A 22,287-nucleotide genomic window follows, 5' to 3' on the forward strand; every position below is an offset into this window, starting at 1 on the left:
TGCTTAAAAATGATCGTCTAAGTACTCTTGCGGCGCACGCACGCGACGACTCTTGCCAAAGGCCGCGAAACGTGCCTAGAGACGCTGCCTGGATGAGCTCGCCTACCCCGTAACGCGCCTACAGCTACGACCACCTTCAGGCGCCGCCGACAGGCGGGAAGCAGACACAGCGCGGCTCGCGAGGCGCGCGACGGAACTGTGCGGTGGTGGTGTAATGGTCAGCATAGTTGCTTTCCAAGCAGTTGATCCGGGTTCGATTCCCGGCCACCGCTGCAGGCTTTTACTTTTGCGTATGAGTACTTTTGCCACGCGTCCTTAAATTAATGTTTCTTTGCCCATCTTACTCGCTGCACGCCACCCTCTAGCGTGTGCGTCGATTCCCCTTGAGTCTCGACTTGTCTCGACTTTGCTCAGCTGACGCGAGAGCTGACGCTCTCCAATCGGCCTATATCAAAAGGACAAGCACGCGAAACGACTGAGAGAGGTATGGCGAGGCGGGCACAACATTACTTATGCCTCGAGTAAATACCTGCTGCCTGTTATCATGTATTGTCTGATTTTACATGTTCTGTCAGACAAATTCAGTTTTATTACTAGTAGATTTCTTTTTTTTTTCTTTGTTGAAAATTTTACAACACGCTCCTTCATTTCACTGTGGCCGCACGGCGCGACTTGGCATACCGAGAGGCAAAACGTGGCGCCAGTGCCCTTGACCGAATAGCGCTGCAGCTCCGAAACCGAAGAGGAAAGAGAAATACGAATTGAAACTGTCGACAGTGCCCTATGTTCGCAGGCGGTCACCCGCCCAAGCACTGACAACGCCCGACGTCGCGCAGTTGTGGTGATCGGACGAGAAACTGTGTGTTCAGCGTGCTGTGACCAGTGAAATGTTTTAGCGCGTCCCGACAAGTCGCGTTCGGGTCCCCTATCAGCTCCCACACAATGTGACGATTTCTTTGTCACCATACTTCCACGGGGAAATCGGCGTTGCCTTTTTGAAACAGTAAAATCGTAGTGGCCCGTGGGGGGATCGAACCCACGACCTTCGCGCTATTAGCACGACGCTCTAACCAACTGAGCTAACGGGCCTCGGTACAGACAGTCTCCCATTGCTTTGCGGGAATTGCTCTGCGTATTGCCATGTAACATTTCTATGGCAGCAATCCAACAGTGGACCAGCGTCTCTTCTCCCTCTATGCCGCTGCTCGTAGTAATTTCGTTGCGTGCCCGTTTCTCTCGACTGTTGTCAGCTGACGTTTACGAACCAGTAGCTATAATGCGAGGAGGACGTGAAACAGCATTTCGCACGGTCAAAACTTGTCGTGATTTGTTCCGAAAAAATTCCATTCCGGTACCGGGAATCGAACCCGGGCCTCCTGGGTGAAAGCCAGGTATCCTAGCCACTAGACCACACCGGACGTGCACATCGTTCTCCGGGTTTACACCCCCTCCACTCGCTTTCCGTGTCGCACTTTCCCTGTTTGCGAGCATCTTCTCGCGCATGGCAAAAGTCTCAGTCCATTTCTTTTGGCCTCGTTGTTACAGGGGTAGGAGGAAAAGCAAAGCTGTAAGTAGTAATATTTATTTACTTATTTCGCAAGTAAAGACCTGCTGCCTGTCATTATATAGCAGGTCATACATTGTGTGACTTTACATGTTATATCATACGAAATTCAGTTTTATTACTAGTACTTTTTTTCTTGAAAATTTTACAAAAGAACTGCAACTAGTAATAACAGGAAGTAAACATTTTCACGCTGAGTCGTTGAAGCCTTGTGGATAACAAACTACTAAGTGTTTCGCTCCTTCGCAACCCCAGAGCCGTCGACTTAGCTGTGAACGACAGTAAATTAAATGCCCCGGGTGAGGATCGAACTCACGACCTTAAGATTATGAGACTTACGCGCTGCCTACTGCGCTACCGAGGCTGGCGAACGCCACACCTTCTGGAATCTTGCTAAGTACCGAATACCAGTGGTACAGAGTCTGCACTCCCTGGCTCATTTTTTCTGTTGCTACACGTGCATTCCCGGCGCGGCAGGCAACTTGCGATGTTAGGCCAACGCCAGTATGTACAATAGCACGCAAGAGTCCAAACGAGCAGTCGTGCGCGCTGCATGATTGCTTCTTTCCACACGGAATCCCGCGGTTCATTCTCATGGCTCACGCAGTTCGAGTGCGAAAGACACGCAGCACCACTATCGGAGAAAAAACAAAACGATGCATCGGCTGGGAATCGAACATGGGCCGCCCGCGTGGCAGGCGAGCATTCTACCACTGAACCACCGATGCTCAGCTAGTTCACAGCTTCCTGGTGCTTTCCGCGGCAGACGTCTGAGGGGAAAGTGGGACTGCCGTCCAGCGCCGTCGCATCCTCTCGAGAGAATGCTACAGACGCTGAATCCTGCACTGCACTGCTTAAAAATGATCGTCTAAGTACTCTTGCGGCGCACGCACGCGACGACTCTTGCCAAAGGCCGCGAAACGTGCCTAGAGACGCTGCCTGGATGAGCTCGCCTACCCCGTAACGCGCCTACAGCTACGACCACCTTCAGGCGCCGCCGACAGGCGGGAAGCAGACACAGCGCGGCTCGCGAGGCGCGCGACGGAACTGTGCGGTGGTGGTGTAATGGTCAGCATAGTTGCTTTCCAAGCAGTTGATCCGGGTTCGATTCCCGGCCACCGCTGCAGGCTTTTACTTTTGCGTATGAGTACTTTTGCCACGCGTCCTTAAATTAATGTTTCTTTGCCCATCTTACTCGCTGCACGCCACCCTCTAGCGTGTGCGTCGATTCCCCTTGAGTCTCGACTTGTCTCGACTTTGCTCAGCTGACGCGAGAGCTGACGCTCTCCAATCGGCCTATATCAAAAGGACAAGCACGCGAAACGACTGAGAGAGGTATGGCGAGGCGGGCACAACATTACTTATGCCTCGAGTAAATACCTGCTGCCTGTTATCATGTATTGTCTGATTTTACATGTTCTGTCAGACAAATTCAGTTTTATTACTAGTAGATTTCTTTTTTTTTTCTTTGTTGAAAATTTTACAACACGCTCCTTCATTTCACTGTGGCCGCACGGCGCGACTTGGCATACCGAGAGGCAAAACGTGGCGCCAGTGCCCTTGACCGAATAGCGCTGCAGCTCCGAAACCGAAGAGGAAAGAGAAATACGAATTGAAACTGTCGACAGTGCCCTATGTTCGCAGGCGGTCACCCGCCCAAGCACTGACAACGCCCGACGTCGCGCAGTTGTGGTGATCGGACGAGAAACTGTGTGTTCAGCGTGCTGTGACCAGTGAAATGTTTTAGCGCGTCCCGACAAGTCGCGTTCGGGTCCCCTATCAGCTCCCACACAATGTGACGATTTCTTTGTCACCATACTTCCACGGGGAAATCGGCGTTGCCTTTTTGAAACAGTAAAATCGTAGTGGCCCGTGGGGGGATCGAACCCACGACCTTCGCGCTATTAGCACGACGCTCTAACCAACTGAGCTAACGGGCCTCGGTACAGACAGTCTCCCATTGCTTTGCGGGAATTGCTCTGCGTATTGCCATGTAACATTTCTATGGCAGCAATCCAACAGTGGACCAGCGTCTCTTCTCCCTCTATGCCGCTGCTCGTAGTAATTTCGTTGCGTGCCCGTTTCTCTCGACTGTTGTCAGCTGACGTTTACGAACCAGTAGCTATAATGCGAGGAGGACGTGAAACAGCATTTCGCACGGTCAAAACTTGTCGTGATTTGTTCCGAAAAAATTCCATTCCGGTACCGGGAATCGAACCCGGGCCTCCTGGGTGAAAGCCAGGTATCCTAGCCACTAGACCACACCGGACGTGCACATCGTTCTCCGGGTTTACACCCCCTCCACTCGCTTTCCGTGTCGCACTTTCCCTGTTTGCGAGCATCTTCTCGCGCATGGCAAAAGTCTCAGTCCATTTCTTTTGGCCTCGTTGTTACAGGGGTAGGAGGAAAAGCAAAGCTGTAAGTAGTAATATTTATTTACTTATTTCGCAAGTAAAGACCTGCTGCCTGTCATTATATAGCAGGTCATACATTGTGTGACTTTACATGTTATATCATACGAAATTCAGTTTTATTACTAGTACTTTTTTTCTTGAAAATTTTACAAAAGAACTGCAACTAGTAATAACAGGAAGTAAACATTTTCACGCTGAGTCGTTGAAGCCTTGTGGATAACAAACTACTAAGTGTTTCGCTCCTTCGCAACCCCAGAGCCGTCGACTTAGCTGTGAACGACAGTAAATTAAATGCCCCGGGTGAGGATCGAACTCACGACCTTAAGATTATGAGACTTACGCGCTGCCTACTGCGCTACCGAGGCTGGCGAACGCCACACCTTCTGGAATCTTGCTAAGTACCGAATACCAGTGGTACAGAGTCTGCACTCCCTGGCTCATTTTTTCTGTTGCTACACGTGCATTCCCGGCGCGGCAGGCAACTTGCGATGTTAGGCCAACGCCAGTATGTACAATAGCACGCAAGAGTCCAAACGAGCAGTCGTGCGCGCTGCATGATTGCTTCTTTCCACACGGAATCCCGCGGTTCATTCTCATGGCTCACGCAGTTCGAGTGCGAAAGACACGCAGCACCACTATCGGAGAAAAAACAAAACGATGCATCGGCTGGGAATCGAACATGGGCCGCCCGCGTGGCAGGCGAGCATTCTACCACTGAACCACCGATGCTCAGCTAGTTCACAGCTTCCTGGTGCTTTCCGCGGCAGACGTCTGAGGGGAAAGTGGGACTGCCGTCCAGCGCCGTCGCATCCTCTCGAGAGAATGCTACAGACGCTGAATCCTGCACTGCACTGCTTAAAAATGATCGTCTAAGTACTCTTGCGGCGCACGCACGCGACGACTCTTGCCAAAGGCCGCGAAACGTGCCTAGAGACGCTGCCTGGATGAGCTCGCCTACCCCGTAACGCGCCTACAGCTACGACCACCTTCAGGCGCCGCCGACAGGCGGGAAGCAGACACAGCGCGGCTCGCGAGGCGCGCGACGGAACTGTGCGGTGGTGGTGTAATGGTCAGCATAGTTGCTTTCCAAGCAGTTGATCCGGGTTCGATTCCCGGCCACCGCTGCAGGCTTTTACTTTTGCGTATGAGTACTTTTGCCACGCGTCCTTAAATTAATGTTTCTTTGCCCATCTTACTCGCTGCACGCCACCCTCTAGCGTGTGCGTCGATTCCCCTTGAGTCTCGACTTGTCTCGACTTTGCTCAGCTGACGCGAGAGCTGACGCTCTCCAATCGGCCTATATCAAAAGGACAAGCACGCGAAACGACTGAGAGAGGTATGGCGAGGCGGGCACAACATTACTTATGCCTCGAGTAAATACCTGCTGCCTGTTATCATGTATTGTCTGATTTTACATGTTCTGTCAGACAAATTCAGTTTTATTACTAGTAGATTTCTTTTTTTTTTCTTTGTTGAAAATTTTACAACACGCTCCTTCATTTCACTGTGGCCGCACGGCGCGACTTGGCATACCGAGAGGCAAAACGTGGCGCCAGTGCCCTTGACCGAATAGCGCTGCAGCTCCGAAACCGAAGAGGAAAGAGAAATACGAATTGAAACTGTCGACAGTGCCCTATGTTCGCAGGCGGTCACCCGCCCAAGCACTGACAACGCCCGACGTCGCGCAGTTGTGGTGATCGGACGAGAAACTGTGTGTTCAGCGTGCTGTGACCAGTGAAATGTTTTAGCGCGTCCCGACAAGTCGCGTTCGGGTCCCCTATCAGCTCCCACACAATGTGACGATTTCTTTGTCACCATACTTCCACGGGGAAATCGGCGTTGCCTTTTTGAAACAGTAAAATCGTAGTGGCCCGTGGGGGGATCGAACCCACGACCTTCGCGCTATTAGCACGACGCTCTAACCAACTGAGCTAACGGGCCTCGGTACAGACAGTCTCCCATTGCTTTGCGGGAATTGCTCTGCGTATTGCCATGTAACATTTCTATGGCAGCAATCCAACAGTGGACCAGCGTCTCTTCTCCCTCTATGCCGCTGCTCGTAGTAATTTCGTTGCGTGCCCGTTTCTCTCGACTGTTGTCAGCTGACGTTTACGAACCAGTAGCTATAATGCGAGGAGGACGTGAAACAGCATTTCGCACGGTCAAAACTTGTCGTGATTTGTTCCGAAAAAATTCCATTCCGGTACCGGGAATCGAACCCGGGCCTCCTGGGTGAAAGCCAGGTATCCTAGCCACTAGACCACACCGGACGTGCACATCGTTCTCCGGGTTTACACCCCCTCCACTCGCTTTCCGTGTCGCACTTTCCCTGTTTGCGAGCATCTTCTCGCGCATGGCAAAAGTCTCAGTCCATTTCTTTTGGCCTCGTTGTTACAGGGGTAGGAGGAAAAGCAAAGCTGTAAGTAGTAATATTTATTTACTTATTTCGCAAGTAAAGACCTGCTGCCTGTCATTATATAGCAGGTCATACATTGTGTGACTTTACATGTTATATCATACGAAATTCAGTTTTATTACTAGTACTTTTTTTCTTGAAAATTTTACAAAAGAACTGCAACTAGTAATAACAGGAAGTAAACATTTTCACGCTGAGTCGTTGAAGCCTTGTGGATAACAAACTACTAAGTGTTTCGCTCCTTCGCAACCCCAGAGCCGTCGACTTAGCTGTGAACGACAGTAAATTAAATGCCCCGGGTGAGGATCGAACTCACGACCTTAAGATTATGAGACTTACGCGCTGCCTACTGCGCTACCGAGGCTGGCGAACGCCACACCTTCTGGAATCTTGCTAAGTACCGAATACCAGTGGTACAGAGTCTGCACTCCCTGGCTCATTTTTTCTGTTGCTACACGTGCATTCCCGGCGCGGCAGGCAACTTGCGATGTTAGGCCAACGCCAGTATGTACAATAGCACGCAAGAGTCCAAACGAGCAGTCGTGCGCGCTGCATGATTGCTTCTTTCCACACGGAATCCCGCGGTTCATTCTCATGGCTCACGCAGTTCGAGTGCGAAAGACACGCAGCACCACTATCGGAGAAACAACAAAACGATGCATCGGCCGGGAATCGAACATGGGCCGCCCGCGTGGCAGGCGAGCATTCTACCACTGAACCACCGATGCTCAGCTAGTTCACAGCTTCCTGGTGCTTTCCGCGGCAGACGTCTGAGGGGAAAGTGGGACTGCCGTCCAGCGCCGTCGCATCCTCTCGAGAGAATGCTACAGACGCTGAATCCTGCACTGCACTGCTTAAAAATGATCGTCTAAGTACTCTTGCGGCGCACGCACGCGACGACTCTTGCCAAAGGCCGCGAAACGTGCCTAGAGACGCTGCCTGGATGAGCTCGCCTACCCCGTAACGCGCCTACAGCTACGACCACCTTCAGGCGCCGCCGACAGGCGGGAAGCAGACACAGCGCGGCTCGCGAGGCGCGCGACGGAACTGTGCGGTGGTGGTGTAATGGTCAGCATAGTTGCTTTCCAAGCAGTTGATCCGGGTTCGATTCCCGGCCACCGCTGCAGGCTTTTACTTTTGCGTATGAGTACTTTTGCCACGCGTCCTTAAATTAATGTTTCTTTGCCCATCTTACTCGCTGCACGCCACCCTCTAGCGTGTGCGTCGATTCCCCTTGAGTCTCGACTTGTCTCGACTTTGCTCAGCTGACGCGAGAGCTGACGCTCTCCAATCGGCCTATATCAAAAGGACAAGCACGCGAAACGACTGAGAGAGGTATGGCGAGGCGGGCACAACATTACTTATGCCTCGAGTAAATACCTGCTGCCTGTTATCATGTATTGTCTGATTTTACATGTTCTGTCAGACAAATTCAGTTTTATTACTAGTAGATTTCTTTTTTTTTTCTTTGTTGAAAATTTTACAACACGCTCCTTCATTTCACTGTGGCCGCACGGCGCGACTTGGCATACCGAGAGGCAAAACGTGGCGCCAGTGCCCTTGACCGAATAGCGCTGCAGCTCCGAAACCGAAGAGGAAAGAGAAATACGAATTGAAACTGTCGACAGTGCCCTATGTTCGCAGGCGGTCACCCGCCCAAGCACTGACAACGCCCGACGTCGCGCAGTTGTGGTGATCGGACGAGAAACTGTGTGTTCAGCGTGCTGTGACCAGTGAAATGTTTTAGCGCGTCCCGACAAGTCGCGTTCGGGTCCCCTATCAGCTCCCACACAATGTGACGATTTCTTTGTCACCATACTTCCACGGGGAAATCGGCGTTGCCTTTTTGAAACAGTAAAATCGTAGTGGCCCGTGGGGGGATCGAACCCACGACCTTCGCGCTATTAGCACGACGCTCTAACCAACTGAGCTAACGGGCCTCGGTACAGACAGTCTCCCATTGCTTTGCGGGAATTGCTCTGCGTATTGCCATGTAACATTTCTATGGCAGCAATCCAACAGTGGACCAGCGTCTCTTCTCCCTCTATGCCGCTGCTCGTAGTAATTTCGTTGCGTGCCCGTTTCTCTCGACTGTTGTCAGCTGACGTTTACGAACCAGTAGCTATAATGCGAGGAGGACGTGAAACAGCATTTCGCACGGTCAAAACTTGTCGTGATTTGTTCCGAAAAAATTCCATTCCGGTACCGGGAATCGAACCCGGGCCTCCTGGGTGAAAGCCAGGTATCCTAGCCACTAGACCACACCGGACGTGCACATCGTTCTCCGGGTTTACACCCCCTCCACTCGCTTTCCGTGTCGCACTTTCCCTGTTTGCGAGCATCTTCTCGCGCATGGCAAAAGTCTCAGTCCATTTCTTTTGGCCTCGTTGTTACAGGGGTAGGAGGAAAAGCAAAGCTGTAAGTAGTAATATTTATTTACTTATTTCGCAAGTAAAGACCTGCTGCCTGTCATTATATAGCAGGTCATACATTGTGTGACTTTACATGTTATATCATACGAAATTCAGTTTTATTACTAGTACTTTTTTTCTTGAAAATTTTACAAAAGAACTGCAACTAGTAATAACAGGAAGTAAACATTTTCACGCTGAGTCGTTGAAGCCTTGTGGATAACAAACTACTAAGTGTTTCGCTCCTTCGCAACCCCAGAGCCGTCGACTTAGCTGTGAACGACAGTAAATTAAATGCCCCGGGTGAGGATCGAACTCACGACCTTAAGATTATGAGACTTACGCGCTGCCTACTGCGCTACCGAGGCTGGCGAACGCCACACCTTCTGGAATCTTGCTAAGTACCGAATACCAGTGGTACAGAGTCTGCACTCCCTGGCTCATTTTTTCTGTTGCTACACGTGCATTCCCGGCGCGGCAGGCAACTTGCGATGTTAGGCCAACGCCAGTATGTACAATAGCACGCAAGAGTCCAAACGAGCAGTCGTGCGCGCTGCATGATTGCTTCTTTCCACACGGAATCCCGCGGTTCATTCTCATGGCTCACGCAGTTCGAGTGCGAAAGACACGCAGCACCACTATCGGAGAAAAAACAAAACGATGCATCGGCCGGGAATCGAACATGGGCCGCCCGCGTGGCAGGCGAGCATTCTACCACTGAACCACCGATGCTCAGCTAGTTCACAGCTTCCTGGTGCTTTCCGCGGCAGACGTCTGAGGGGAAAGTGGGACTGCCGTCCAGCGCCGTCGCATCCTCTCGAGAGAATGCTACAGACGCTGAATCCTGCACTGCACTGCTTAAAAATGATCGTCTAAGTACTCTTGCGGCGCACGCACGCGACGACTCTTGCCAAAGGCCGCGAAACGTGCCTAGAGACGCTGCCTGGATGAGCTCGCCTACCCCGTAACGCGCCTACAGCTACGACCACCTTCAGGCGCCGCCGACAGGCGGGAAGCAGACACAGCGCGGCTCGCGAGGCGCGCGACGGAACTGTGCGGTGGTGGTGTAATGGTCAGCATAGTTGCTTTCCAAGCAGTTGATCCGGGTTCGATTCCCGGCCACCGCTGCAGGCTTTTACTTTTGCGTATGAGTACTTTTGCCACGCGTCCTTAAATTAATGTTTCTTTGCCCATCTTACTCGCTGCACGCCACCCTCTAGCGTGTGCGTCGATTCCCCTTGAGTCTCGACTTGTCTCGACTTTGCTCAGCTGACGCGAGAGCTGACGCTCTCCAATCGGCCTATATCAAAAGGACAAGCACGCGAAACGACTGAGAGAGGTATGGCGAGGCGGGCACAACATTACTTATGCCTCGAGTAAATACCTGCTGCCTGTTATCATGTATTGTCTGATTTTACATGTTCTGTCAGACAAATTCAGTTTTATTACTAGTAGATTTCTTTTTTTTTTCTTTGTTGAAAATTTTACAACACGCTCCTTCATTTCACTGTGGCCGCACGGCGCGACTTGGCATACCGAGAGGCAAAACGTGGCGCCAGTGCCCTTGACCGAATAGCGCTGCAGCTCCGAAACCGAAGAGGAAAGAGAAATACGAATTGAAACTGTCGACAGTGCCCTATGTTCGCAGGCGGTCACCCGCCCAAGCACTGACAACGCCCGACGTCGCGCAGTTGTGGTGATCGGACGAGAAACTGTGTGTTCAGCGTGCTGTGACCAGTGAAATGTTTTAGCGCGTCCCGACAAGTCGCGTTCGGGTCCCCTATCAGCTCCCACACAATGTGACGATTTCTTTGTCACCATACTTCCACGGGGAAATCGGCGTTGCCTTTTTGAAACAGTAAAATCGTAGTGGCCCGTGGGGGGATCGAACCCACGACCTTCGCGCTATTAGCACGACGCTCTAACCAACTGAGCTAACGGGCCTCGGTACAGACAGTCTCCCATTGCTTTGCGGGAATTGCTCTGCGTATTGCCATGTAACATTTCTATGGCAGCAATCCAACAGTGGACCAGCGTCTCTTCTCCCTCTATGCCGCTGCTCGTAGTAATTTCGTTGCGTGCCCGTTTCTCTCGACTGTTGTCAGCTGACGTTTACGAACCAGTAGCTATAATGCGAGGAGGACGTGAAACAGCATTTCGCACGGTCAAAACTTGTCGTGATTTGTTCCGAAAAAATTCCATTCCGGTACCGGGAATCGAACCCGGGCCTCCTGGGTGAAAGCCAGGTATCCTAGCCACTAGACCACACCGGACGTGCACATCGTTCTCCGGGTTTACACCCCCTCCACTCGCTTTCCGTGTCGCACTTTCCCTGTTTGCGAGCATCTTCTCGCGCATGGCAAAAGTCTCAGTCCATTTCTTTTGGCCTCGTTGTTACAGGGGTAGGAGGAAAAGCAAAGCTGTAAGTAGTAATATTTATTTACTTATTTCGCAAGTAAAGACCTGCTGCCTGTCATTATATAGCAGGTCATACATTGTGTGACTTTACATGTTATATCATACGAAATTCAGTTTTATTACTAGTACTTTTTTTCTTGAAAATTTTACAAAAGAACTGCAACTAGTAATAACAGGAAGTAAACATTTTCACGCTGAGTCGTTGAAGCCTTGTGGATAACAAACTACTAAGTGTTTCGCTCCTTCGCAACCCCAGAGCCGTCGACTTAGCTGTGAACGACAGTAAATTAAATGCCCCGGGTGAGGATCGAACTCACGACCTTAAGATTATGAGACTTACGCGCTGCCTACTGCGCTACCGAGGCTGGCGAACGCCACACCTTCTGGAATCTTGCTAAGTACCGAATACCAGTGGTACAGAGTCTGCACTCCCTGGCTCATTTTTTCTGTTGCTACACGTGCATTCCCGGCGCGGCAGGCAACTTGCGATGTTAGGCCAACGCCAGTATGTACAATAGCACGCAAGAGTCCAAACGAGCAGTCGTGCGCGCTGCATGATTGCTTCTTTCCACACGGAATCCCGCGGTTCATTCTCATGGCTCACGCAGTTCGAGTGCGAAAGACACGCAGCACCACTATCGGAGAAAAAACAAAACGATGCATCGGCCGGGAATCGAACATGGGCCGCCCGCGTGGCAGGCGAGCATTCTACCACTGAACCACCGATGCTCAGCTAGTTCACAGCTTCCTGGTGCTTTCCGCGGCAGACGTCTGAGGGGAAAGTGGGACTGCCGTCCAGCGCCGTCGCATCCTCTCGAGAGAATGCTACAGACGCTGAATCCTGCACTGCACTGCTTAAAAATGATCGTCTAAGTACTCTTGCGGCGCACGCACGCGACGACTCTTGCCAAAGGCCGCGAAACGTGCCTAGAGACGCTGCCTGGATGAGCTCGCCTACCCCGTAACGCGCCTACAGCTACGACCACCTTCAGGCGCCGCCGACAGGCGGGAAGCAGACACAGCGCGGCTCGCGAGGCGCGCGACGGAACTGTGCGGTGGTGGTGTAATGGTCAGCATAGTTGCTTTCCAAGCAGTTGATCCGGGTTCGATTCCCGGCCACCGCTGCAGGCTTTTACTTTTGCGTATGAGTACTTTTGCCACGCGTCCTTAAATTAATGTTTCTTTGCCCATCTTACTCGCTGCACGCCACCCTCTAGCGTGTGCGTCGATTCCCCTTGAGTCTCGACTTGTCTCGACTTTGCTCAGCTGACGCGAGAGCTGACGCTCTCCAATCGGCCTATATCAAAAGGACAAGCACGCGAAACGACTGAGAGAGGTATGGCGAGGCGGGCACAACATTACTTATGCCTCGAGTAAATACCTGCTGCCTGTTATCATGTATTGTCTGATTTTACATGTTCTGTCAGACAAATTCAGTTTTATTACTAGTAGATTTCTTTTTTTTTTCTTTGTTGAAAATTTTACAACACGCTCCTTCATTTCACTGTGGCCGCACGGCGCGACTTGGCATACCGAGAGGCAAAACGTGGCGCCAGTGCCCTTGACCGAATAGCGCTGCAGCTCCGAAACCGAAGAGGAAAGAGAAATACGAATTGAAACTGTCGACAGTGCCCTATGTTCGCAGGCGGTCACCCGCCCAAGCACTGACAACGCCCGACGTCGCGCAGTTGTGGTGATCGGACGAGAAACTGTGTGTTCAGCGTGCTGTGACCAGTGAAATGTTTTAGCGCGTCCCGACAAGTCGCGTTCGGGTCCCCTATCAGCTCCCACACAATGTGACGATTTCTTTGTCACCATACTTCCACGGGGAAATCGGCGTTGCCTTTTTGAAACAGTAAAATCGTAGTGGCCCGTGGGGGGATCGAACCCACGACCTTCGCGCTATTAGCACGACGCTCTAACCAACTGAGCTAACGGGCCTCGGTACAGACAGTCTCCCATTGCTTTGCGGGAATTGCTCTGCGTATTGCCATGTAACATTTCTATGGCAGCAATCCAACAGTGGACCAGCGTCTCTTCTCCCTCTATGCCGCTGCTCGTAGTAATTTCGTTGCGTGCCCGTTTCTCTCGACTGTTGTCAGCTGACGTTTACGAACCAGTAGCTATAATGCGAGGAGGACGTGAAACAGCATTTCGCACGGTCAAAACTTGTCGTGATTTGTTCCGAAAAAATTCCATTCCGGTACCGGGAATCGAACCCGGGCCTCCTGGGTGAAAGCCAGGTATCCTAGCCACTAGACCACACCGGACGTGCACATCGTTCTCCGGGTTTACACCCCCTCCACTCGCTTTCCGTGTCGCACTTTCCCTGTTTGCGAGCATCTTCTCGCGCATGGCAAAAGTCTCAGTCCATTTCTTTTGGCCTCGTTGTTACAGGGGTAGGAGGAAAAGCAAAGCTGTAAGTAGTAATATTTATTTACTTATTTCGCAAGTAAAGACCTGCTGCCTGTCATTATATAGCAGGTCATACATTGTGTGACTTTACATGTTATATCATACGAAATTCAGTTTTATTACTAGTACTTTTTTTCTTGAAAATTTTACAAAAGAACTGCAACTAGTAATAACAGGAAGTAAACATTTTCACGCTGAGTCGTTGAAGCCTTGTGGATAACAAACTACTAAGTGTTTCGCTCCTTCGCAACCCCAGAGCCGTCGACTTAGCTGTGAACGACAGTAAATTAAATGCCCCGGGTGAGGATCGAACTCACGACCTTAAGATTATGAGACTTACGCGCTGCCTACTGCGCTACCGAGGCTGGCGAACGCCACACCTTCTGGAATCTTGCTAAGTACCGAATACCAGTGGTACAGAGTCTGCACTCCCTGGCTCATTTTTTCTGTTGCTACACGTGCATTCCCGGCGCGGCAGGCAACTTGCGATGTTAGGCCAACGCCAGTATGTACAATAGCACGCAAGAGTCCAAACGAGCAGTCGTGCGCGCTGCATGATTGCTTCTTTCCACACGGAATCCCGCGGTTCATTCTCATGGCTCACGCAGTTCGAGTGCGAAAGACACGCAGCACCACTATCGGAGAAAAAACAAAACGATGCATCGGCCGGGAATCGAACATGGGCCGCCCGCGTGGCAGGCGAGCATTCTACCACTGAACCACCGATGCTCAGCTAGTTCACAGCTTCCTGGTGCTTTCCGCGGCAGACGTCTGAGGGGAAAGTGGGACTGCCGTCCAGCGCCGTCGCATCCTCTCGAGAGAATGCTACAGACGCTGAATCCTGCACTGCACTGCTTAAAAATGATCGTCTAAGTACTCTTGCGGCGCACGCACGCGACGACTCTTGCCAAAGGCCGCGAAACGTGCCTAGAGACGCTGCCTGGATGAGCTCGCCTACCCCGTAACGCGCCTACAGCTACGACCACCTTCAGGCGCCGCCGACAGGCGGGAAGCAGACACAGCGCGGCTCGCGAGGCGCGCGACGGAACTGTGCGGTGGTGGTGTAATGGTCAGCATAGTTGCTTTCCAAGCAGTTGATCCGGGTTCGATTCCCGGCCACCGCTGCAGGCTTTTACTTTTGCGTATGAGTACTTTTGCCACGCGTCCTTAAATTAATGTTTCTTTGCCCATCTTACTCGCTGCACGCCACCCTCTAGCGTGTGCGTCGATTCCCCTTGAGTCTCGACTTGTCTCGACTTTGCTCAGCTGACGCGAGAGCTGACGCTCTCCAATCGGCCTATATCAAAAGGACAAGCACGCGAAACGACTGAGAGAGGTATGGCGAGGCGGGCACAACATTACTTATGCCTCGAGTAAATACCTGCTGCCTGTTATCATGTATTGTCTGATTTTACATGTTCTGTCAGACAAATTCAGTTTTATTACTAGTAGATTTCTTTTTTTTTTCTTTGTTGAAAATTTTACAACACGCTCCTTCATTTCACTGTGGCCGCACGGCGCGACTTGGCATACCGAGAGGCAAAACGTGGCGCCAGTGCCCTTGACCGAATAGCGCTGCAGCTCCGAAACCGAAGAGGAAAGAGAAATACGAATTGAAACTGTCGACAGTGCCCTATGTTCGCAGGCGGTCACCCGCCCAAGCACTGACAACGCCCGACGTCGCGCAGTTGTGGTGATCGGACGAGAAACTGTGTGTTCAGCGTGCTGTGACCAGTGAAATGTTTTAGCGCGTCCCGACAAGTCGCGTTCGGGTCCCCTATCAGCTCCCACACAATGTGACGATTTCTTTGTCACCATACTTCCACGGGGAAATCGGCGTTGCCTTTTTGAAACAGTAAAATCGTAGTGGCCCGTGGGGGGATCGAACCCACGACCTTCGCGCTATTAGCACGACGCTCTAACCAACTGAGCTAACGGGCCTCGGTACAGACAGTCTCCCATTGCTTTGCGGGAATTGCTCTGCGTATTGCCATGTAACATTTCTATGGCAGCAATCCAACAGTGGACCAGCGTCTCTTCTCCCTCTATGCCGCTGCTCGTAGTAATTTCGTTGCGTGCCCGTTTCTCTCGACTGTTGTCAGCTGACGTTTACGAACCAGTAGCTATAATGCGAGGAGGACGTGAAACAGCATTTCGCACGGTCAAAACTTGTCGTGATTTGTTCCGAAAAAATTCCATTCCGGTACCGGGAATCGAACCCGGGCCTCCTGGGTGAAAGCCAGGTATCCTAGCCACTAGACCACACCGGACGTGCACATCGTTCTCCGGGTTTACACCCCCTCCACTCGCTTTCCGTGTCGCACTTTCCCTGTTTGCGAGCATCTTCTCGCGCATGGCAAAAGTCTCAGTCCATTTCTTTTGGCCTCGTTGTTACAGGGGTAGGAGGAAAAGCAAAGCTGTAAGTAGTAATATTTATTTACTTATTTCGCAAGTAAAGACCTGCTGCCTGTCATTATATAGCAGGTCATACATTGTGTGACTTTACATGTTATATCATACGAAATTCAGTTTTATTACTAGTACTTTTTTTCTTGAAAATTTTACAAAAGAACTGCAACTAGTAATAACAGGAAGTAAACATTTTCACGCTGAGTCGTTGAAGCCTTGTGGATAACAAACTACTAAGTGTTTCGCTCCTTCGCAACCCCAGAGCCGTCGACTTAGCTGTGAACGACAGTAAATTAAATGCCCCGGGTGAGGATCGAACTCACGACCTTAAGATTATGAGACTTACGCGCTGCCTACTGCGCTACCGAGGCTGGCGAACGCCACACCTTCTGGAATCTTGCTAAGTACCGAATACCAGTGGTACAGAGTCTGCACTCCCTGGCTCATTTTTTCTGTTGCTACACGTGCATTCCCGGCGCGGCAGGCAACTTGCGATGTTAGGCCAACGCCAGTATGTACAATAGCACGCAAGAGTCCAAACGAGCAGTCGTGCGCGCTGCATGATTGCTTCTTTCCACACGGAATCCCGCGGTTCATTCTCATGGCTCACGCAGTTCGAGTGCGAAAGACACGCAGCACCACTATCGGAGAAAAAACAAAACGATGCATCGGCCGGGAATCGAACATGGGCCGCCCGCGTGGCAGGCGAGCATTCTACCACTGAACCACCGATGCTCAGCTAGTTCACAGCTTCCTGGTGCTTTCCGCGGCAGACGTCTGAGGGGAAAGTGGGACTGCCGTCCAGCGCCGTCGCATCCTCTCGAGAGAATGCTACAGACGCTGAATCCTGCACTGCACTGCTTAAAAATGATCGTCTAAGTACTCTTGCGGCGCACGCACGCGACGACTCTTGCCAAAGGCCGCGAAACGTGCCTAGAGACGCTGCCTGGATGAGCTCGCCTACCCCGTAACGCGCCTACAGCTACGACCACCTTCAGGCGCCGCCGACAGGCGGGAAGCAGACACAGCGCGGCTCGCGAGGCGCGCGACGGAACTGTGCGGTGGTGGTGTAATGGTCAGCATAGTTGCTTTCCAAGCAGTTGATCCGGGTTCGATTCCCGGCCACCGCTGCAGGCTTTTACTTTTGCGTATGAGTACTTTTGCCACGCGTCCTTAAATTAATGTTTCTTTGCCCATCTTACTCGCTGCACGCCACCCTCTAGCGTGTGCGTCGATTCCCCTTGAGTCTCGACTTGTCTCGACTTTGCTCAGCTGACGCGAGAGCTGACGCTCTCCAATCGGCCTATATCAAAAGGACAAGCACGCGAAACGACTGAGAGAGGTATGGCGAGGCGGGCACAACATTACTTATGCCTCGAGTAAATACCTGCTGCCTGTTATCATGTATTGTCTGATTTTACATGTTCTGTCAGACAAATTCAGTTTTATTACTAGTAGATTTCTTTTTTTTTTCTTTGTTGAAAATTTTACAACACGCTCCTTCATTTCACTGTGGCCGCACGGCGCGACTTGGCATACCGAGAGGCAAAACGTGGCGCCAGTGCCCTTGACCGAATAGCGCTGCAGCTCCGAAACCGAAGAGGAAAGAGAAATACGAATTGAAACTGTCGACAGTGCCCTATGTTCGCAGGCGGTCACCCGCCCAAGCACTGACAACGCCCGACGTCGCGCAGTTGTGGTGATCGGACGAGAAACTGTGTGTTCAGCGTGCTGTGACCAGTGAAATGTTTTAGCGCGTCCCGACAAGTCGCGTTCGGGTCCCCTATCAGCTCCCACACAATGTGACGATTTCTTTGTCACCATACTTCCACGGGGAAATCGGCGTTGCCTTTTTGAAACAGTAAAATCGTAGTGGCCCGTGGGGGGATCGAACCCACGACCTTCGCGCTATTAGCACGACGCTCTAACCAACTGAGCTAACGGGCCTCGGTACAGACAGTCTCCCATTGCTTTGCGGGAATTGCTCTGCGTATTGCCATGTAACATTTCTATGGCAGCAATCCAACAGTGGACCAGCGTCTCTTCTCCCTCTATGCCGCTGCTCGTAGTAATTTCGTTGCGTGCCCGTTTCTCTCGACTGTTGTCAGCTGACGTTTACGAACCAGTAGCTATAATGCGAGGAGGACGTGAAACAGCATTTCGCACGGTCAAAACTTGTCGTGATTTGTTCCGAAAAAATTCCATTCCGGTACCGGGAATCGAACCCGGGCCTCCTGGGTGAAAGCCAGGTATCCTAGCCACTAGACCACACCGGACGTGCACATCGTTCTCCGGGTTTACACCCCCTCCACTCGCTTTCCGTGTCGCACTTTCCCTGTTTGCGAGCATCTTCTCGCGCATGGCAAAAGTCTCAGTCCATTTCTTTTGGCCTCGTTGTTACAGGGGTAGGAGGAAAAGCAAAGCTGTAAGTAGTAATATTTATTTACTTATTTCGCAAGTAAAGACCTGCTGCCTGTCATTATATAGCAGGTCATACATTGTGTGACTTTACATGTTATATCATACGAAATTCAGTTTTATTACTAGTACTTTTTTTCTTGAAAATTTTACAAAAGAACTGCAACTAGTAATAACAGGAAGTAAACATTTTCACGCTGAGTCGTTGAAGCCTTGTGGATAACAAACTACTAAGTGTTTCGCTCCTTCGCAACCCCAGAGCCGTCGACTTAGCTGTGAACGACAGTAAATTAAATGCCCCGGGTGAGGATCGAACTCACGACCTTAAGATTATGAGACTTACGCGCTGCCTACTGCGCTACCGAGGCTGGCGAACGCCACACCTTCTGGAATCTTGCTAAGTACCGAATACCAGTGGTACAGAGTCTGCACTCCCTGGCTCATTTTTTCTGTTGCTACACGTGCATTCCCGGCGCGGCAGGCAACTTGCGATGTTAGGCCAACGCCAGTATGTACAATAGCACGCAAGAGTCCAAACGAGCAGTCGTGCGCGCTGCATGATTGCTTCTTTCCACACGGAATCCCGCGGTTCATTCTCATGGCTCACGCAGTTCGAGTGCGAAAGACACGCAGCACCACTATCGGAGAAAAAACAAAACGATGCATCGGCCGGGAATCGAACATGGGCCGCCCGCGTGGCAGGCGAGCATTCTACCACTGAACCACCGATGCTCAGCTAGTTCACAGCTTCCTGGTGCTTTCCGCGGCAGACGTCTGAGGGGAAAGTGGGACTGCCGTCCAGCGCCGTCGCATCCTCTCGAGAGAATGCTACAGACGCTGAATCCTGCACTGCACTGCTTAAAAATGATCGTCTAAGTACTCTTGCGGCGCACGCACGCGACGACTCTTGCCAAAGGCCGCGAAACGTGCCTAGAGACGCTGCCTGGATGAGCTCGCCTACCCCGTAACGCGCCTACAGCTACGACCACCTTCAGGCGCCGCCGACAGGCGGGAAGCAGACACAGCGCGGCTCGCGAGGCGCGCGACGGAACTGTGCGGTGGTGGTGTAATGGTCAGCATAGTTGCTTTCCAAGCAGTTGATCCGGGTTCGATTCCCGGCCACCGCTGCAGGCTTTTACTTTTGCGTATGAGTACTTTTGCCACGCGTCCTTAAATTAATGTTTCTTTGCCCATCTTACTCGCTGCACGCCACCCTCTAGCGTGTGCGTCGATTCCCCTTGAGTCTCGACTTGTCTCGACTTTGCTCAGCTGACGCGAGAGCTGACGCTCTCCAATCGGCCTATATCAAAAGGACAAGCACGCGAAACGACTGAGAGAGGTATGGCGAGGCGGGCACAACATTACTTATGCCTCGAGTAAATACCTGCTGCCTGTTATCATGTATTGTCTGATTTTACATGTTCTGTCAGACAAATTCAGTTTTATTACTAGTAGATTTCTTTTTTTTTCTTTGTTGAAAATTTTACAACACGCTCCTTCATTTCACTGTGGCCGCACGGCGCGACTTGGCATACCGAGAGGCAAAACGTGGCGCCAGTGCCCTTGACCGAATAGCGCTGCAGCTCCGAAACCGAAGAGGAAAGAGAAATACGAATTGAAACTGTCGACAGTGCCCTATGTTCGCAGGCGGTCACCCGCCCAAGCACTGACAACGCCCGACGTCGCGCAGTTGTGGTGATCGGACGAGAAACTGTGTGTTCAGCGTGCTGTGACCAGTGAAATGTTTTAGCGCGTCCCGACAAGTCGCGTTCGGGTCCCCTATCAGCTCCCACACAATGTGACGATTTCTTTGTCACCATACTTCCACGGGGAAATCGGCGTTGCCTTTTTGAAACAGTAAAATCGTAGTGGCCCGTGGGGGGATCGAACCCACGACCTTCGCGCTATTAGCACGACGCTCTAACCAACTGAGCTAACGGGCCTCGGTACAGACAGTCTCCCATTGCTTTGCGGGAATTGCTCTGCGTATTGCCATGTAACATTTCTATGGCAGCAATCCAACAGTGGACCAGCGTCTCTTCTCCCTCTATGCCGCTGCTCGTAGTAATTTCGTTGCGTGCCCGTTTCTCTCGACTGTTGTCAGCTGACGTTTACGAACCAGTAGCTATAATGCGAGGAGGACGTGAAACAGCATTTCGCACGGTCAAAACTTGTCGTGATTTGTTCCGAAAAAATTCCATTCCGGTACCGGGAATCGAACCCGGGCCTCCTGGGTGAAAGCCAGGTATCCTAGCCACTAGACCACACCGGACGTGCACATCGTTCTCCGGGTTTACACCCCCTCCACTCGCTTTCCGTGTCGCACTTTCCCTGTTTGCGAGCATCTTCTCGCGCATGGCAAAAGTCTCAGTCCATTTCTTTTGGCCTCGTTGTTACAGGGGTAGGAGGAAAAGCAAAGCTGTAAGTAGTAATATTTATTTACTTATTTCGCAAGTAAAGACCTGCTGCCTGTCATTATATAGCAGGTCATACATTGTGTGACTTTACATGTTATATCATACGAAATTCAGTTTTATTACTAGTACTTTTTTTCTTGAAAATTTTACAAAAGAACTGCAACTAGTAATAACAGGAAGTAAACATTTTCACGCTGAGTCGTTGAAGCCTTGTGGATAACAAACTACTAAGTGTTTCGCTCCTTCGCAACCCCAGAGCCGTCGACTTAGCTGTGAACGACAGTAAATTAAATGCCCCGGGTGAGGATCGAACTCACGACCTTAAGATTATGAGACTTACGCGCTGCCTACTGCGCTACCGAGGCTGGCGAACGCCACACCTTCTGGAATCTTGCTAAGTACCGAATACCAGTGGTACAGAGTCTGCACTCCCTGGCTCATTTTTTCTGTTGCTACACGTGCATTCCCGGCGCGGCAGGCAACTTGCGATGTTAGGCCAACGCCAGTATGTACAATAGCACGCAAGAGTCCAAACGAGCAGTCGTGCGCGCTGCATGATTGCTTCTTTCCACACGGAATCCCGCGGTTCATTCTCATGGCTCACGCAGTTCGAGTGCGAAAGACACGCAGCACCACTATCGGAGAAAAAACAAAACGATGCATCGGCCGGGAATCGAACATGGGCCGCCCGCGTGGCAGGCGAGCATTCTACCACTGAACCACCGATGCTCAGCTAGTTCACAGCTTCCTGGTGCTTTCCGCGGCAGACGTCTGAGGGGAAAGTGGGACTGCCGTCCAGCGCCGTCGCATCCTCTCGAGAGAATGCTACAGACGCTGAATCCTGCACTGCACTGCTTAAAAATGATCGTCTAAGTACTCTTGCGGCGCACGCACGCGACGACTCTTGCCAAAGGCCGCGAAACGTGCCTAGAGACGCTGCCTGGATGAGCTCGCCTACCCCGTAACGCGCCTACAGCTACGACCACCTTCAGGCGCCGCCGACAGGCGGGAAGCAGACACAGCGCGGCTCGCGAGGCGCGCGACGGAACTGTGCGGTGGTGGTGTAATGGTCAGCATAGTTGCTTTCCAAGCAGTTGATCCGGGTTCGATTCCCGGCCACCGCTGCAGGCTTTTACTTTTGCGTATGAGTACTTTTGCCACGCGTCCTTAAATTAATGTTTCTTTGCCCATCTTACTCGCTGCACGCCACCCTCTAGCGTGTGCGTCGATTCCCCTTGAGTCTCGACTTGTCTCGACTTTGCTCAGCTGACGCGAGAGCTGACGCTCTCCAATCGGCCTATATCAAAAGGACAAGCACGCGAAACGACTGAGAGAGGTATGGCGAGGCGGGCACAACATTACTTATGCCTCGAGTAAATACCTGCTGCCTGTTATCATGTATTGT

At 51.5% G+C, this 22,287-nt stretch overlaps 44 non-coding genes across 44 annotated transcripts; 10 read left to right on the plus strand and 34 right to left on the minus strand.

Moving 5' to 3' along the window:
• Positions 1-200: 200 nt before the first annotated feature.
• Trnag-ucc (transfer RNA glycine (anticodon UCC)) lies at positions 201-272 on the plus strand. Its single transcript has one exon. It is a non-coding gene; the product is annotated as a tRNA-Gly (tRNA).
• Positions 273-1,015: 743 nt separating this feature from the next.
• On the minus strand, positions 1,016-1,089 carry Trnai-aau (transfer RNA isoleucine (anticodon AAU)). The gene has a single exon. It is a non-coding gene; the product is annotated as a tRNA-Ile (tRNA).
• Positions 1,090-1,346: 257 nt separating this feature from the next.
• Positions 1,347-1,418, minus strand: Trnae-uuc (transfer RNA glutamic acid (anticodon UUC)). Its single transcript has one exon. It is a non-coding gene; the product is annotated as a tRNA-Glu (tRNA).
• Positions 1,419-1,855: 437 nt separating this feature from the next.
• Positions 1,856-1,928, minus strand: Trnam-cau (transfer RNA methionine (anticodon CAU)). Its single transcript has one exon. It is a non-coding gene; the product is annotated as a tRNA-Met (tRNA).
• A 687-nt stretch (positions 1,929-2,615) lies between these two features.
• Trnag-ucc (transfer RNA glycine (anticodon UCC)) lies at positions 2,616-2,687 on the plus strand. The gene has a single exon. It is a non-coding gene; the product is annotated as a tRNA-Gly (tRNA).
• Positions 2,688-3,430: 743 nt separating this feature from the next.
• On the minus strand, positions 3,431-3,504 carry Trnai-aau (transfer RNA isoleucine (anticodon AAU)). Its single transcript has one exon. It is a non-coding gene; the product is annotated as a tRNA-Ile (tRNA).
• A 257-nt stretch (positions 3,505-3,761) lies between these two features.
• Positions 3,762-3,833, minus strand: Trnae-uuc (transfer RNA glutamic acid (anticodon UUC)). The gene has a single exon. It is a non-coding gene; the product is annotated as a tRNA-Glu (tRNA).
• A 437-nt stretch (positions 3,834-4,270) lies between these two features.
• Positions 4,271-4,343, minus strand: Trnam-cau (transfer RNA methionine (anticodon CAU)). The gene has a single exon. It is a non-coding gene; the product is annotated as a tRNA-Met (tRNA).
• Positions 4,344-5,030: 687 nt separating this feature from the next.
• Positions 5,031-5,102, plus strand: Trnag-ucc (transfer RNA glycine (anticodon UCC)). Its single transcript has one exon. It is a non-coding gene; the product is annotated as a tRNA-Gly (tRNA).
• A 743-nt stretch (positions 5,103-5,845) lies between these two features.
• On the minus strand, positions 5,846-5,919 carry Trnai-aau (transfer RNA isoleucine (anticodon AAU)). Its single transcript has one exon. It is a non-coding gene; the product is annotated as a tRNA-Ile (tRNA).
• A 257-nt stretch (positions 5,920-6,176) lies between these two features.
• Positions 6,177-6,248, minus strand: Trnae-uuc (transfer RNA glutamic acid (anticodon UUC)). The gene has a single exon. It is a non-coding gene; the product is annotated as a tRNA-Glu (tRNA).
• A 437-nt stretch (positions 6,249-6,685) lies between these two features.
• On the minus strand, positions 6,686-6,758 carry Trnam-cau (transfer RNA methionine (anticodon CAU)). Its single transcript has one exon. It is a non-coding gene; the product is annotated as a tRNA-Met (tRNA).
• Positions 6,759-7,051: 293 nt separating this feature from the next.
• Trnag-gcc (transfer RNA glycine (anticodon GCC)) lies at positions 7,052-7,122 on the minus strand. The gene has a single exon. It is a non-coding gene; the product is annotated as a tRNA-Gly (tRNA).
• A 323-nt stretch (positions 7,123-7,445) lies between these two features.
• On the plus strand, positions 7,446-7,517 carry Trnag-ucc (transfer RNA glycine (anticodon UCC)). Its single transcript has one exon. It is a non-coding gene; the product is annotated as a tRNA-Gly (tRNA).
• Positions 7,518-8,260: 743 nt separating this feature from the next.
• Trnai-aau (transfer RNA isoleucine (anticodon AAU)) lies at positions 8,261-8,334 on the minus strand. The gene has a single exon. It is a non-coding gene; the product is annotated as a tRNA-Ile (tRNA).
• A 257-nt stretch (positions 8,335-8,591) lies between these two features.
• Positions 8,592-8,663, minus strand: Trnae-uuc (transfer RNA glutamic acid (anticodon UUC)). The gene has a single exon. It is a non-coding gene; the product is annotated as a tRNA-Glu (tRNA).
• A 437-nt stretch (positions 8,664-9,100) lies between these two features.
• On the minus strand, positions 9,101-9,173 carry Trnam-cau (transfer RNA methionine (anticodon CAU)). The gene has a single exon. It is a non-coding gene; the product is annotated as a tRNA-Met (tRNA).
• A 293-nt stretch (positions 9,174-9,466) lies between these two features.
• Positions 9,467-9,537, minus strand: Trnag-gcc (transfer RNA glycine (anticodon GCC)). The gene has a single exon. It is a non-coding gene; the product is annotated as a tRNA-Gly (tRNA).
• A 323-nt stretch (positions 9,538-9,860) lies between these two features.
• On the plus strand, positions 9,861-9,932 carry Trnag-ucc (transfer RNA glycine (anticodon UCC)). Its single transcript has one exon. It is a non-coding gene; the product is annotated as a tRNA-Gly (tRNA).
• Positions 9,933-10,675: 743 nt separating this feature from the next.
• On the minus strand, positions 10,676-10,749 carry Trnai-aau (transfer RNA isoleucine (anticodon AAU)). Its single transcript has one exon. It is a non-coding gene; the product is annotated as a tRNA-Ile (tRNA).
• Positions 10,750-11,006: 257 nt separating this feature from the next.
• On the minus strand, positions 11,007-11,078 carry Trnae-uuc (transfer RNA glutamic acid (anticodon UUC)). Its single transcript has one exon. It is a non-coding gene; the product is annotated as a tRNA-Glu (tRNA).
• Positions 11,079-11,515: 437 nt separating this feature from the next.
• On the minus strand, positions 11,516-11,588 carry Trnam-cau (transfer RNA methionine (anticodon CAU)). The gene has a single exon. It is a non-coding gene; the product is annotated as a tRNA-Met (tRNA).
• Positions 11,589-11,881: 293 nt separating this feature from the next.
• Trnag-gcc (transfer RNA glycine (anticodon GCC)) lies at positions 11,882-11,952 on the minus strand. The gene has a single exon. It is a non-coding gene; the product is annotated as a tRNA-Gly (tRNA).
• Positions 11,953-12,275: 323 nt separating this feature from the next.
• Trnag-ucc (transfer RNA glycine (anticodon UCC)) lies at positions 12,276-12,347 on the plus strand. Its single transcript has one exon. It is a non-coding gene; the product is annotated as a tRNA-Gly (tRNA).
• A 743-nt stretch (positions 12,348-13,090) lies between these two features.
• On the minus strand, positions 13,091-13,164 carry Trnai-aau (transfer RNA isoleucine (anticodon AAU)). Its single transcript has one exon. It is a non-coding gene; the product is annotated as a tRNA-Ile (tRNA).
• Positions 13,165-13,421: 257 nt separating this feature from the next.
• Trnae-uuc (transfer RNA glutamic acid (anticodon UUC)) lies at positions 13,422-13,493 on the minus strand. The gene has a single exon. It is a non-coding gene; the product is annotated as a tRNA-Glu (tRNA).
• Positions 13,494-13,930: 437 nt separating this feature from the next.
• On the minus strand, positions 13,931-14,003 carry Trnam-cau (transfer RNA methionine (anticodon CAU)). Its single transcript has one exon. It is a non-coding gene; the product is annotated as a tRNA-Met (tRNA).
• A 293-nt stretch (positions 14,004-14,296) lies between these two features.
• Positions 14,297-14,367, minus strand: Trnag-gcc (transfer RNA glycine (anticodon GCC)). Its single transcript has one exon. It is a non-coding gene; the product is annotated as a tRNA-Gly (tRNA).
• A 323-nt stretch (positions 14,368-14,690) lies between these two features.
• On the plus strand, positions 14,691-14,762 carry Trnag-ucc (transfer RNA glycine (anticodon UCC)). The gene has a single exon. It is a non-coding gene; the product is annotated as a tRNA-Gly (tRNA).
• Positions 14,763-15,505: 743 nt separating this feature from the next.
• Trnai-aau (transfer RNA isoleucine (anticodon AAU)) lies at positions 15,506-15,579 on the minus strand. The gene has a single exon. It is a non-coding gene; the product is annotated as a tRNA-Ile (tRNA).
• A 257-nt stretch (positions 15,580-15,836) lies between these two features.
• On the minus strand, positions 15,837-15,908 carry Trnae-uuc (transfer RNA glutamic acid (anticodon UUC)). The gene has a single exon. It is a non-coding gene; the product is annotated as a tRNA-Glu (tRNA).
• Positions 15,909-16,345: 437 nt separating this feature from the next.
• Positions 16,346-16,418, minus strand: Trnam-cau (transfer RNA methionine (anticodon CAU)). Its single transcript has one exon. It is a non-coding gene; the product is annotated as a tRNA-Met (tRNA).
• A 293-nt stretch (positions 16,419-16,711) lies between these two features.
• On the minus strand, positions 16,712-16,782 carry Trnag-gcc (transfer RNA glycine (anticodon GCC)). The gene has a single exon. It is a non-coding gene; the product is annotated as a tRNA-Gly (tRNA).
• Positions 16,783-17,105: 323 nt separating this feature from the next.
• Trnag-ucc (transfer RNA glycine (anticodon UCC)) lies at positions 17,106-17,177 on the plus strand. The gene has a single exon. It is a non-coding gene; the product is annotated as a tRNA-Gly (tRNA).
• Positions 17,178-17,920: 743 nt separating this feature from the next.
• Trnai-aau (transfer RNA isoleucine (anticodon AAU)) lies at positions 17,921-17,994 on the minus strand. The gene has a single exon. It is a non-coding gene; the product is annotated as a tRNA-Ile (tRNA).
• A 257-nt stretch (positions 17,995-18,251) lies between these two features.
• Trnae-uuc (transfer RNA glutamic acid (anticodon UUC)) lies at positions 18,252-18,323 on the minus strand. Its single transcript has one exon. It is a non-coding gene; the product is annotated as a tRNA-Glu (tRNA).
• A 437-nt stretch (positions 18,324-18,760) lies between these two features.
• Positions 18,761-18,833, minus strand: Trnam-cau (transfer RNA methionine (anticodon CAU)). The gene has a single exon. It is a non-coding gene; the product is annotated as a tRNA-Met (tRNA).
• Positions 18,834-19,126: 293 nt separating this feature from the next.
• Positions 19,127-19,197, minus strand: Trnag-gcc (transfer RNA glycine (anticodon GCC)). Its single transcript has one exon. It is a non-coding gene; the product is annotated as a tRNA-Gly (tRNA).
• A 323-nt stretch (positions 19,198-19,520) lies between these two features.
• Positions 19,521-19,592, plus strand: Trnag-ucc (transfer RNA glycine (anticodon UCC)). Its single transcript has one exon. It is a non-coding gene; the product is annotated as a tRNA-Gly (tRNA).
• Positions 19,593-20,334: 742 nt separating this feature from the next.
• Positions 20,335-20,408, minus strand: Trnai-aau (transfer RNA isoleucine (anticodon AAU)). The gene has a single exon. It is a non-coding gene; the product is annotated as a tRNA-Ile (tRNA).
• A 257-nt stretch (positions 20,409-20,665) lies between these two features.
• Trnae-uuc (transfer RNA glutamic acid (anticodon UUC)) lies at positions 20,666-20,737 on the minus strand. Its single transcript has one exon. It is a non-coding gene; the product is annotated as a tRNA-Glu (tRNA).
• A 437-nt stretch (positions 20,738-21,174) lies between these two features.
• Trnam-cau (transfer RNA methionine (anticodon CAU)) lies at positions 21,175-21,247 on the minus strand. Its single transcript has one exon. It is a non-coding gene; the product is annotated as a tRNA-Met (tRNA).
• A 293-nt stretch (positions 21,248-21,540) lies between these two features.
• On the minus strand, positions 21,541-21,611 carry Trnag-gcc (transfer RNA glycine (anticodon GCC)). The gene has a single exon. It is a non-coding gene; the product is annotated as a tRNA-Gly (tRNA).
• A 323-nt stretch (positions 21,612-21,934) lies between these two features.
• Trnag-ucc (transfer RNA glycine (anticodon UCC)) lies at positions 21,935-22,006 on the plus strand. Its single transcript has one exon. It is a non-coding gene; the product is annotated as a tRNA-Gly (tRNA).
• Positions 22,007-22,287: the final 281 nt, after the last annotated feature.

This window comes from Schistocerca cancellata, chromosome 2 (genome assembly GCF_023864275.1).
Source record: "Schistocerca cancellata isolate TAMUIC-IGC-003103 chromosome 2, iqSchCanc2.1, whole genome shotgun sequence".
Taxonomy (NCBI): Eukaryota; Metazoa; Arthropoda; class Insecta; order Orthoptera; family Acrididae; genus Schistocerca; species Schistocerca cancellata.